The sequence below is a fragment of the Myxine glutinosa genome, chromosome 10, assembly GCF_964187855.1.
Source record: "Myxine glutinosa chromosome 10, kmMyxGlut1.1, whole genome shotgun sequence".
NCBI classification, from domain to species: Eukaryota; Metazoa; Chordata; class Myxini; order Myxiniformes; family Myxinidae; genus Myxine; species Myxine glutinosa.
Window position 1 is genome coordinate 69,930,632 of NC_136270.1, and position 14,495 is coordinate 69,945,126.

General features: G+C 39.8%; 1 long non-coding RNA gene across 1 annotated transcript; it reads left to right on the plus strand.

Moving 5' to 3' along the window:
- The first annotated feature begins 234 nt into the window (after positions 1-234).
- On the plus strand, positions 235-1,759 carry LOC144894150 (uncharacterized). The gene is made up of 3 exons (XR_013624861.1): positions 235-963; positions 1,091-1,228; positions 1,320-1,759. It is a non-coding gene; the product is annotated as an uncharacterized LOC144894150 (long non-coding RNA).
- Positions 1,760-14,495: the final 12,736 nt, after the last annotated feature.

The window sequence follows — 14,495 nt, forward strand, 5'->3', positions numbered from 1 at the left end:
CGTCCACTACAAAGGAGTTAACCCAACGACGCCGAGGGATCTCTGGTAGAAGAACCCACATCACAAGCCCCGAGCAGAGTATGCCCAGAGGCAAAGATTGGGACGCATTTCTGCATAATGCTGAAAACAAGACTGAGCTGATTAAATTTATGGTCACTTACTTCAAAAGTGATTCAGTCAGATCGAAACTCAGAATTCCACTCACCGTGACAGAGGAACAGAATACATGGTTGATCACGCAAACTAAGTTTGAACAACTTGAATCCTGCAACCATCATGAGGCTGACACCAGACTTGTTCTTCATGCAAGCAAGTGCGAAGGTCCGGTTGTGATTAAGGCTTCAGATACAGATGTACTGATCCTCTTGAGCTATGCCTATTCTGTCTGCAAACCACCACAAGACTGGTTCATGAAGATTGACCATCGGTACGTCAGTGTCAAGAAACTAACGACTCATTTTGGAGATGAAGTGTGTCAAACTCTCCCAGCATATCATAGCATTACTGGATGTGACACGACATCATTCCCATTTCGCATCGGCAAAATCAAGCCATTGAAGAAGATGTTGAAACAAGAGAAATCCCATCTACTCTCTCAGCTGGGCAGATCAAATCAATCTTTTCAAGATGCTACCAGTGCTAAATGCTTCTTCAGAACCTGCATGTATTCTGGAAGTGAACAATAAAGCTTTGTTGAAACAAGGATCCGAACGTACAACACTCAAAAGGTGAAATCTAGTTCCAGCATCCTTCCAGACGAGAGTAGCACCAATGAACACCTCAAGAGGAGTGACCTTCAGGCATGGGTGTGGTACCAGTGTCTCAAGCAAAACATTGAGTATCCTTCTATCACTGACAGAGGATGGGAAAATACAGATGATGGTATCAGGCCAATATGGTTTACCTGCCCGCAACTCCCTCCAAGCCTCTCCAAGAAAAAGAGCAAGAAAAGACAAATTCAAAGTAAGTATACTAAAAATATATCATTACTTTGATCATTGCTTTTCGTTCCTGTCATAAAGTTCCTCCAATGTATTCCCACTGGCAGTGCATTCATCCAGATTAAATATGTGTAACCTTCCACTTACAGGTCTCGCGGAGTATGATGCAGATTTAGAAGATGCAGTAGAAGAGAGAAGCCAGCCTTCAAGGAAGAAGAGACACAGGAATACAAGCAGAAAACATGTACAAGACAGTGAAGTTCACTGTAGAGAAAGAGAAAAGCAAGGTAGATAAGTCCAAAATGCAATCGTAATTTTGTTATTTTTATATGATTTACTGTTTTGAATCCCGACTATATCCATTCACATTTTTTATAGGTATCGGTGGGGCAGAAGAAAGAGCAGAAGAATCTGAAGTTGATGAAGAGTACCAAGGAGATGGGGAAAATTCGGAGAGCACCATGGAACAACTTTCTTCGGATACCTGTGGACTTTATTCAGACTTTCAGAGTGAAGAGAGTGATCTTGATCTTGATCTTAGTAACTGAGGATTATGTGCCTTTTGAACAACATATTTTTCCCAAAGCATAACCAAAGCCGGGGATCATATTGAATGGGAATTCAGATACATTTTATAAACCTGTGTAGTTTGGTAGACGAAGCAAAACTGACGAGGAGCCGTTCAGCGGCAGCCATCTTGGATTTATTGTTCATCCATGATTTAGGGGATGATCTATTGAGCTAGTGTCATGATAAACCAACTAAATGGATAACCAGACTTTGGAAACCAAGAAATTGAATCAAAATGTATTGTAATATATATTATGGAGCACAAGACATGACTGAATCTGCCACATAGGTGGCCAGTATTGGCAGCCATCTTAGATTTCTTTATGAACCAATGATTTCACTGAAATAAAAAGTACAAATATGGATTCCTTGACCCCAAAAACATATGACTGGACACCAAAATTATAATCATATCACACTCGGAACTGAAGTTATAGCAGTTTCCGTAATACGGAAGTTGCCCGGTGGCCATTTTGTTAATAAAGTACCGATTGTTAATTTTTATGGCTGAGTTATGACTGAGTTATCTTTCTTTATCATAATAGGCCACAATCAGTTGAAAAAAAATCATCTATGGGTAAAAGCAACTCTCAGAAATACTATTTTAGCTATTCTGGTGGCCATCTTGGATTTGAGGCAAATTTCAGGGTGGCCCACAAGCTTATTCGACAGAGTATGATCAAAAGTATATAAATCCACTGAGAAAACCTTGACTGGAAAACGGCGCCATTTCTGCCTGGCATGGACCTGTCTATAAAAGGCATTGAAATGCTATTAATCCGTTCCAGCCCCCAAAAAACCACACCAATTTTTTTTGTTACGTGTTTTTAAATAAGAAAAATGTACTTTATAAATTACAAATAATGTATAAACAAGCACGACCTCGTATATACTGTTCATAATAAAAGAGAATGTTGTAGCGACCCATGGGTCCCCCAAGCAAGACTGGCATCAGAATCTCCTTGCTCCAGCCGGTGACGTCACCGGCGGGGATCCCCGGCGCCAGAGTGGCTGGTCACGTGACCGCCAAAGCGTCCCGCGCGTGCGGGTATAATGAGCTACACCTGTGGATCACGTGACCACGAAGCACGCCTCGCTTGAGAGGCGTGGCTTTCGGTTTGGGTTTTTGGTTTTGCTTTATAAGGCAGCCCGATAAACGGGCTTTTTAGTGTTCCCGAGTTGGTTTTACGAATAAACATCTTCTCGGACGAGTTTGTGCCTTGCCATCCTTTTATCCGTATTCTGCTGGAGTCCAGACTCCTTCAATGTAAAGAAATAAACTGGTTTTATTAAGTGTTGTGGTGGACACGAAAGCACTGACGTGGTGACATCACCCCGCACACCAAGTGGGGGTGGGCCACGCCGGGGAGAGAGGCGTGGCCTCAGGATATCGGTTTGTTCGCGGGGCGCGCAGCCTTGAGCAGATTAGTGCTGCAGTTTGAATACTCTTGTATGAACCGCGTTGTCCGCTTGCTCCTTGCGTAAGCATTAGCGCGCGCAGCATCGCGCTACAGTGTATTTACCTTGAAGATCAGACGAAGATGCTGGCGGAGGTGGAGGAGATAACTTTTGCCCTTTTCGCCACACTTTCCTCGCTTTCACTTGCAGGGCGTTTCAATAAAAACCTGTCCAACGAGGTTCTTCCTCCCTTTCAAAATGTTTCGAAAATTCTCCATCTCTTCATGGATAGAGGTCCGGAGCTTTGAAATAATCGTAACGCCCTTGGCTGGCGTTATAGCCTTTATCGACTCCTTCTGCTTCAAAATCGTACATATCGTAGAAGTACTACGATCGTACTGCCTCGCCATGTCGACAACAGGCACACCTCGCTCATGTTTTTCGACGATTGCGTGTTTTATATCCAAGCACATCATCCTCTTCTTCTTCTCAGTACTGCCCTTGGCACTCAATTTCTTAGGACCCATGGTTAAAACTAAGAAATTTTCCAAAATAACCAACATGCGAAAACAAAGCAGCAGCGATATACGGCAGAGATGCTTGCACGGCAAGATAACCACGTGACCGGAACGCTCATTGGGCCACCTAGTGGCGGGTGGTGTAAGCTCGTAACTCAGATCTCGGCTCGCATCTCAAAGCAAAAAACCGCCCGAGCGACGGCTCGTATCTCGGAAAACTCGTAAGTTGGTGCACTCGTAAGTCAAGGTTTCACTGTATATATTGTTGCAGATCTCCTGGTCGGCCTTTCCCCTTACCAAGTCTTTCCCCTTGGCTTTAACTAGCCGACGGGATCCGGGGCTATGACGTTCCTTCCGGACAGCGTTAAATAGGGTTGTAGGCCGAGTTCCTATTACCTAAGTACCAAGGCCGCCTAGGAAGCAAGGAAATGACCCCGCCCGAATCACGGTTATACAGTCACGTGAAAAAGTAAGTACACCCCATGTAAAGTTTTGACTTTTTCAACATATTTCAACATACAGTTATTTGATCTTCATTTCAACAATATTGTTAGATAAAGGTGATATAATATAACAAATATCATTAAACATTTACATTTCGTAGTCCATTGTATAATTTAAATAAACATAAATGCAAATTTTGCATGTGGAAAAAGTAGGTACATTCCTACATTTATCACTACTTCAAACACCTAATATTAGAATCAGGTGCACCAGCTTAGGTGCAAATGATTAGAACATCGTTAGAGAGGATCTTGGAGGAACCTGTCTTATTTAAACCTCAGACATTTCGTTTGGTTTGCTCTTAGTTGTTGAAGTGTGCGGTGTCACCATGCCTAGATCAAAAGAGCTCTCTGAGGCCTTCAGAAAGAAGGTGATAGATGCCTACGAGTCTGGGAAGGGATTTAAAAAGATCTCCAAACAATTTGAAATCAATCATTCGACTGTCCAGAAGATCATCTACAAGTGGAGAAGATTCCAAACAACTGCCAACTTGTTCAGGCCAGGCCACCCCAGCAAGTTCATCCCGAGAGCAGACCGCAAGATGCTGAAAGAAGTCTCTAAGAACCCCAGAATGTCATCACGGGACCTACAGGTAGCTCTTGCCACTGTTGATGTCAAAGTGAACGAGTCTACCATTAGAAAGAGGCTGCACAAATTTGATCTACATGGGAGGTGTGCCAGGAGGAAACCTTTGCTGTCCAGAAAGAACATCAGGGCAAGACTAAAGTTTGCCAATGAACACCTCGGCAAAGACCAGAACTTCTGGAACAATGTGCTCTGGACAGAAGAGTCAAAGGTAGAGCTATTTGGCCACAGTACCAGAAGACATGTTTGGCGAAAACCAAAGACAGCATTTGACCACAAGAACCTGATATCAACTGTAAAGCATGGTGGTGGAAATATTATGGTTTGGGGCAGCTTTGCTGCATCAGGGCCTGTGCAGCTCACCATCATAGAATCCACTATGAATTCTTCATTGTACCAGAGGGTGCTTGAGGATAATGTGAGGCCATCTGTCGGAAAGTTGAAGCTCAACCAAGGGTGGACCTTGCATCATGACAATGACCCTAAACATACCAGTAAATCCACCAATTAATGGCTGAAAAGAAAAAATGGAGGGTTCTGGAATGGCCAAGTCAAAGCCCGGATCTAAATCCCATTGAGTTGTTGTGGGGGGATTTGAAACGAGCTGTGCATGCAAGAAACCCCTCAAACATCGCACAAGTGAAAGAATTCTGCATGGAGGAGTGGGCAAAAATTTCTCCGAGTCGATGTCAGAGACTGGTAGACAGTTATAAGAAACGCCTACTTGAGGTTGTTTCTGCCAAAGGGGGCAATACCACCTATTAGAGCCAAGGGTGGACTTACTTTTTCCACATGCGAAATTTGCATTTATGTTTATTTAAATTATACAATGCACTACAAAATGTAAATGTTTCATGATATTTGTTATATTATATCACCTTTTTCTATCAATATTGTTGAAATGAAGATCAAATAGCTGTATGTTGAAATATGTTGAAAAAGTCAAAACGTTACATGGGGTGTACTTACTTTTTCACGTGACTGTATATATATATATATATATATATATATATATATATATATATATATATATATATATATATATATATATATATATATATATATATATATATATATATATATATATATATATATATATATATATATATATAAATATATATATATATATATATATTTGGTGGTGGTGCGGACGTGGATGGCGATGACGTCATGTTGTCCGCTCATTAGGTTGGAGAACCGGATTACAGATACCATTATATATATATATATATATATATATATATATATATATATATATATATACAGTGGGACCTCTAAATCCGAATTTAATTCGTTCCAGCGGCAGTTCGGATTGGGAAAAGTTCGGAATTAGAAACTATTTTCCTCATAAGAAATAATGGAAAGTGAATTAATCCGTTCCTGGACCCCAAAAACCCATTATCAAGACACTGTTAACTGCAAATACACATGATTCAAGGTAAAATAAGATGAGTAATTGCCCTAAATATCTAATAATAATAATAATAAAAAAAAGAAATAAATGTACTAACATGAAAATAACTGCATTTACCTTAGTGGAGAGTTCTGATGGTGCATGTGGAAGCTGGAGAGGAGGAAGGAGGGAGAGGGTTTTATTGCTTGGAAGGTGAGGCACCTTCCAAGCTAACATCAGATGACTGTGCTTCTGGTGTTTGCTCTCTTTGTCTCTTAACACCACTTGTAGAGGGTTGGGGCTCACAAGGCTTGCTTTCTTTAGAGAACCACCTCTCCAAAGTTGCCTGGTGTTGGCGACTTTTCTTAACTTTTCAAGTTAATGCTCCTGTTAACCACTGCTTTATTAGGGTGCCAGTTTTCAACAATGGCCTGTGTTTTAGACCAATGGAAGCACAGTTCTCTAATTTCAGCACTGGAAATATGAACGACGCTCGCGGCGGGAAATATGAACGACGCTAACGCTATGTTGGCGGTTCGGTTATAGAAATACATTCGGAATTAGGGACAAAATTTTCTCGAATTTACGGTTCGGAATTAGAGTAGTTCGAGATGAGGGGCGTTCGGAATTAGGGGTCACTACTGTATATATATATATATATATATATATATATATATATATATATATATATATATATATATATATATATATATATATATATATATATATATATACAGTGGAACCTTGACTTACGAGTTTAATTCGTTCTGTGACCGAGCTCGTAACTCAATTTGCTCGTTTCTCAAATCAAATTTCCCCATTAAAATGCATTGAAATGCTATTAATCCGTTCCAGCCCGCCAAAAACCACACCAATTTTTTTTTAAATATACAGTATATATAAAAATATCTCGCGCTTTATATTTCACCTGTATGCAGCATACAAGTTGGCAGGATGGCCTGGACTGGAGGTACGCACACTTGACTCTAAAGTCTAAACTGTCCAGCCTGGGTTTGAATCCCGACCCAGCTATAACCTGTCATGGGTGAATCACAGGCAGGGTGATTCATCAATGTGTGTACCGCTAAACTGGGCGCCCCGTTTGCGTCCCATTAGTTGTTGGATGTTAAGGATCTCACCGTGTTTTCCACAAAGAGAAGGCGAGCTATCGCCGGCACTCTGAACAAGTTGTGGCCTGGCATGCTCTTCTCCTCTGCCGTTATATACGTCCTCCTCGGCATCTTTTTCCAGAAGAGCCCTGTCTCGTCACAGTTGAAGATTTGCTGGGGGATGTATCGTTCAGCTTCTATCAGTTCGGCAAAAGTTATAATAAAATCTTCAGCTGCCTTCACATCCGCCTCACCAAGTCGACAACACGCACACCTCACTCATGTTTTTCGACGATTGCGTGTTTTATATCCAAGCACATCATCCTCTTCTTCTTCTCAGTACTGCCCTTGGCACTCAATTTCTTAGGACCCATGGTTAAAACTAAGAAATTTTCCAAAATAACCAAAATGCGAAAACAAAACAGCAGCGATATACGGCAGAAATGCTTGCACGGCAAGATAACCACGTGACCGGAACCCACCTGGTGGGGGGTGGCGTAAGCTCCAAAATAACCAAAATGCGAAAACAAAACAGCAGCGATATACGGCAGAGATACTTGCACGGCAAGATAACCACGTGACCGGAACCCACCTGGTGGGGGGTGGCGTAAGCTCGTAACTCGGATCTCGGCTCGCATCTCAAAGCAATAAACCGCCCGAGCGACGGCTCGTATCTCGGAAAACTCGTAAGTTGGTGCACTCGTAAGTCAAGGTTCCACTGTATATATATATATATATATATATATATATATATATATATATATATATATATATATATATATATATATAATGGTATCTGTAATCTGGTTCTCCAACCTAATGAGCGGACAACATGACGTCATCGCCATCCACGTCCGCACCACCACCAAATATATATATATATATATGTTTTGGGCCTATCAATCAATCGTGAAGAATAACTTAAAAATTGAAAGAAATCTAGTATCTGGATCCAGATCTTCACTAAAATCGAATCAATTCTTCCTCGTTACACAACCAACCTCTCCACCAAGTTTCGTCCAAATACGTCAATAACCTTTTGAGATATCCACCTCAGAAGCAGACAGACAGACAAACAAGTGTGAAAACATAACCTCACTGTATTTGCCAGACAAAGCACTGCCAAACATCGGACCAAAAAAAAAAAGCACATGGTACTGATTTTCAACCTGAAAGTTTTAGAACAATTCCAACAATGTCATGTTTTCAAAATAATCAGAGGGATGTCAGTAGGTGATAAATGTTGCTCCTGGGACACCTCCGTTTAACATGGGAAATCCCTATCTAATGTCATTTACCCCCTTGTCTTTTTCAAAAATCATAAACACCTCTATTTCTCCCTCTATGAATCTATAATCCTTCTCACCTTATAATAATAATAATAATAATGCATTTATTTTATATAGCGCTTTTCAGGAAGCCCAAAGACGCTTTGACAGAGTGCAAAACATAACGCATAGCAAAACATAAAGACAATTGCAAAAAAAGAAGAATCAATAGGGAAATATTCAAAGCACAAAGGAGGGAGAAGGAGAGGAGATAGTCAGGGGTTAGATGCTGTGGGTTAAATGTTGAATGCAGTGTTGAACAGGTGGGTCTTGAGTGATGTTTTGAATGTGGTGAGTGAGGAGGAGTCTCTGATGGTGTGAGGTAGCGAGTTCCAGAGGGTGGGAGCAGCGATGGAGAAGGCCCTGTCCCCCCAGGATCTAAATTTGGTCCGGATGGGGGGGGTCAGGAGGTTGGTACCAGCAGAGCGGAGGTTGCGGGTGGGAGTGTGTCTGGAGAGGAGGTCAGCCAGGTAGGATGGGGCCAGGTTATGGAGGGCTTTGTAGGTCAAGAGGAGGATTTTGTACTGGATTCTCTGGGAGATGGGGAGCCAGTGAAGCTTGTAAAGGACGGGGGTGATGTGGTCACGGGTCCGGGAATGGGTGAGTAGACGGGCAGCGGAGTTCTGAATGTATTGGAGTTTATTGGTGATTGTTGAGGGTGAACCATAAAGGAGGCTATTGCAGTAGTCCAGACGGGAAGTGATGAAGGCGTGGATGAGGGTTTCTGCAGCCACAGAGGAGAGGGATGGACGGAGACGGGCGATGTTTTTCAGGTGGAAGAAGGCTGTCTTTGTGATCTGTTTAGTGTATTTGTCGAAGGAGAGGGTTTGGTCAAAGATGATGCCAAGATTCCGGATGTGAGGGGAGGTGGACACTGGGAAACCGTCGATGTTGAGGGCAAAGTTATGGGATATAAGGAGGGAGGTCCACTCTTATGAACCTATCATCCTTCTCGCCTTATGAACCCATAATCCTTCTCACCTTATGAACCTATGATTTTCTTCCTTTATGAATCTATAATCCTTCTAGCCTTATGAACCTATGATCCTTCTCACTTACATGTAATTTTTACCCTATTCCCCCCACTAGCCCCTTAATGTAGTTCCTTAGACCACACTACTAATGAGCCTATAAATATATTATCTCTTTCTAACTTTTTAGAGAGTTCTATTCTCCTATAGAACTCATCCCCATCAAGTATATTTATAAAGTATACAGGTTCCTTAACCTTTTGTTGTGAACGTATAAAGTGGTATGTTTCACGGAGGGTTCTTGTTTGACCTCCTCCTCTCCCACATACCATTTTAAAATTATAATATTTATTATCCGATTGATAACCATTAAAGTTCTCACTCCACTCTAATATATTTTTCTTCCCACCCTCCATTACCCCACTTAACAAATGAATACGTTTATCCGTCTTGAGAACCTTCTGACCAGTGATTCTCTCAACCTCTTGAATCTGATATTTTTCACATTCGTTGTGTTTTCCATTTATATACCAAGGTTGATTACACCTCCACTCTTTAGTCTGGTTGATACTTGGTTCTATCATTTATGGCGAAACATTGCATCATCTTTTGTTGAGCCAGTTGCCAACGTGGCACAGGATGACTCAGCCATGACTCAGCCTTGCCAATGACGCAGCCTTGCCTATAAAGGCTCTAACCACACCTTGCTTTTTTAAACACACGTTATGTTTCTCTGGAGGATGGAGGACGAAGCTTTATCAGAAGACAGGTAAGTTTTTTTGTTCTCACGATTAATTATTCATTGTCTTATATGGAACATCATTAACATCCTCTCAATAATTATTGTTTTTTCTCTTTTACAGTATATCTTTATCAAACCTGGTGATTGATGTTGAAAATGAAGTGAATGATTTTCACCAACAAAGGAAGGAGTTGAATGAAACGCTTACAGAATTCACTGAAGTTCGGAGGGGTCTTCATAATGAGATGGTTGAGTGTTTAGAAAGCCTCTCTCACCTGTTAATATTCTCCAAGGTTGTCTCAACAGCAGAACCAATGACTGACAACGAATTAAACACCTTGTTTGAAATTCTATGCGAGAGGTAAGAGATATAATTAATTATTCACAAACTTCAATCCATTAATTTTCTCCTTTTTATCAAAGTTGGTGGTTGAATAACTGTGTGTTAAAGGTGCTGTGTGGTAAAGTGAGCTGTGTGTTATTTCCTTTAACTAACTTTGTTTTATTCCAGCATGAAAAACCAACCAAGCAACATGAAGTTTGATGAAACCCAGGGATTTCACAACTTCGACGACCGGAGGAGTGTCAACTCATTTCCTGGTCATGTGAGTTGTTTGGAAAAATGGAGTTTCTCATTTATGGTCCTAGACTGCCCTCATGTGGTTTGGGATGGCACGGCAGGCAAATACTGTGTTTGGTGAATTTAATTTAAAATCCCTTTTGTGCCTTGCAGACACAAAATAAATCAAAGGTGGTGATTGATGTTGAAAATGAAGTCATTGATTTTCACCAACAAAGGGAGAATTTGAATGAAACTCTTACAGAATTCACTGAAGTTCGGAGGGGTCTTCATAATGAGATGGTTGAGTGTTTAGAAAGCCTCTCTCACCCGTTAATATTCTCCAAGGTTGTCTCAACAACAGAACCAATGACTGACAACGAATTAAACACCTTGTTTGAAATTCTATGCGAGAGGTAAGAGATATAATTAATTATTCACAAACTTCAATCCATTAATTTTCTCCTTTTTATCAAAGTTGGTGGTTGAATAACTGTGTGTTAAAGGTGCTGTGTGGTAAAGTGAGCTGTGTGTTATTTCCTTTAACTAACTGTTTGTTTTATTCCAGCATGAAAAACCAACCAAGCAACATGAAGTTTGATGAAACCCAGGGATTTCACAACTTCGACGACCGGAGGAGTGTCAACCAATTTCCTGCTAATGTGAGTTGTTTGGAAAAATGGAGTTTCTCATTTATGGTCCTAGACTGCCCTCATGTGGTTTTGGGATGACACGGCAGGCAAATACTGTGTTTGGTGAATTTAATTTAAAATCCCTTTTGTGCCTTGCAGACACAAAAGAAATTGGTGAAGCCAACCTGGGAGACAAGAGGATATTATACCTTGGAAGAAACTGAATTTATGGAAGAAACTGAATTTATACCTCGTGAAAAATGTTTTATTATAATTTTTATGTTTTTAATGTTATTTCATAATTTTGATTTTATTCGCTTTGTCCAGAATTATTTAATTCTTAATTACAAAAAGAGAATAAAGGGAAAAAAGATGGGAAGGTGCGCCCCCACCCTTGATCCCCCCTCATCCCAACCCTCCCCTCCCCTTGTGTGTGTGGGGAAGGTGGGGGTGGGATGAGGGGGGATCAAGGGTGGGGGCGCACAGGGGTGGGGGATGATGGGTGTGGTCTGTGTGGGTGTGGTCTGTGTGGGCGGGGTCTGTGTGGGTGTGGTCTGTGTGGGCGGGGTCTGTGTGGGTGTGGTCTGTGTGGGCGGGGTCTGTGTGGGCGGGGTTTGTGGGTGGGGTCTGTGTCGGTGTGGCTTATGATTTTTATTTATTTATTTAATTTTTTTTATTACTACTAATTAAATTAGCTAATCTGGGTGGATGAAAGTATGGATGGTTGTTGTTTAATGAATTATCAGTTTTGTTTTTTGTAATTCTTGTGAGTAAAATGAACCCAAGATTTCTTCCCAATTCATATCATATAATTTGTAAGTCCAAGGCATAGTATCCATTACATCAACGATTTTGAATAATTCATTAGTCCATCTCTTTGTATAACCTTTCTCAAAATGACTTTTCCATCTGTATATTCTTACAATATCACCAACTTTGAACTTGGGCTTTCTCAAATTAATCTCCTTTTCATATTCTAATTTTGTAAATGTTTCTGATGGTTTTGATTTTGTTGATGAATGAACTGTATTATTGTAATTATCTACAATATCCTGAATAAAATACACCCATTTTTGGGAACCGAGTTGTGTGAATTTTTTATATAATTTCTCTTTTAAAGTACGATTAAAACGCTCAATAACAACTGCTTTTCCTTCATTAAAGGTGCTGTATAATTTAATACCCTCCCCCTTAAGAAATTTCATAAATATTTTGTTATAGAACTCTGTTCCCTCATCGGTCCACAGTTTCTTTGGTTTTCTTTTACTTTTATTAAATATCTGTTGGAAGGCTAACATCAGAGTATAACCTCTCTTGTTTTTCAAAGGAACAACCCAAGCAAATCTACTCCTCAAATCAATAACGGTTAAAGCATACTTGTATCCCCTTATCATTTTTTAGTTCGATTAAATCAGCGGACCATATGTGGTCGGTGTATTTAGAATAAACTTTCCTTCTTTTAAACTTTGTGATTATAGGTTTATGTAATTCATCAGCCAAAAGCTCCTCAGTCTTGATGACATCATTAGAGCCTAATAGTTTTTTGAGGGTGAATAACCAAGGCCAAGTTTCAATTTAGCATTTATCAAATTTCTCACAATAAACCTATCAACCTTCTCTCTCAACGTTGGATTTTGTATCAAAGACAAATTATACAACATTTCTCTGTCGGCTTTATGTTTTTCAGTCAACGTAGTGGTTTTCCCATAAGCAATAACATGCTTCATACACACTTCGTCAACCCTATTTGTAGGTTTAGACCAAGGTTTAGGATTGTCAGCCTCATCTAATCTTTTATCCAGGTTTGTTCCAGGACCACAGAAAGAATATCCAGGTAGATGTAGTTCCCCTGGAATTCCAGTTGTTGTAAATTTACTTCCTGACAAAAACTTTTGTATGTCTCCTCCACTTTTAGGAGAGATGAATTGGCACTTTTTAGATCCACACACTTGACATATTCCTTTTTGATAAACTCTATTATTTTTAGCTTTAACAAAGGAGATATTTTTAGATTTAGTTTTCTTTTTACATTTGAGACAATAACTCATATTTATTTATGAGAAAAAGTCCTACATAGTGCCAAAGCCTTTTGGGTTTTCAACATATACATTTCTATCTTGATTTTTAAAACATAAAGAATCCTTAGGAATGCCTTCACTCTCTCCTCCATTTATTTACAAATAAAACTAACTAAAGTCAATAACACCAACATCATCAACTATATGTTGTATATCTGCTCTCTGAATTTATTATAGCAAATTTAAAAACCAATATCTTCATAAGAGTCATTAGTTCTTTATTTTCCTCTTCGGTGCGTTGAGATTGATTTATTTGTCGTAATAACTTCAATCTTTCATTAATCTCAGGAATGGTCATATTTTTATATTTTTCCCCCCTCTCTCTTTCCTCCCTCTCCTCCTCCTCCTTTTTCTCCCTTTCCTCCCTCTCCTCCTTCTCCTTTTTCTCCCTTTCATCCTTCTCCTCCTTCTCCTTTTTCTCCCTCTCCTCCTTCTCCCTTTCCTCCTTCTCCTCCTTCTCTCTTTCCTCCTTCTCTTCTTCAACTCCTTCCTCCTTCTCTTCTTCAACTCCTTCCTCATCCCTTGCTACCCTTGAGCTTGAGCCCCAAAGAATATTATACATATACTCATCTGGATTTTGAGATATTCTTGTATCTATAATTATTTTTCTCATAATAGGATACCAATAAGATTTGTTGACGATTTCTAAAAGAGTTTTATATTTCATAACTTTGAGAAGTTCATTTTTATTTAATATTTTAAACAAGTCTCTATTTGTGGGTTTAGCAATATCAGTATGAGGCCACTTTTTAATGACAAAATTTCCATGTATATGCTCCAAATCATAAGGTTTGTAATACCGAGCACCCTTTTCTTGTAGGTATCCCTGAATACAAAAATTATAATTCTCTTGTAGTCTTTTTCCTGCCATTTATGTATCAGAAATATATGTGAGATTAATATTATAACAGGTAATACCACCCCATCTTCCCACTACCAAATCGGTTTGTATTCCTTGGCTTTCTATCCTTATCTCATTACCTTCCTTCTTTGTCATGTTAACCATCGCTATACTATCATATATTTTTCTTTTCTTAAAACCATGTATTTGTTGTTTACTAATTGTACTTCCACATAAATCCTTATCCTCACCAAGCGGATAATATTCTTCTTTACGAGACTGATTCAAATCATGTAGGTCTTCTAAGTTTATTGAAAAATACCAAT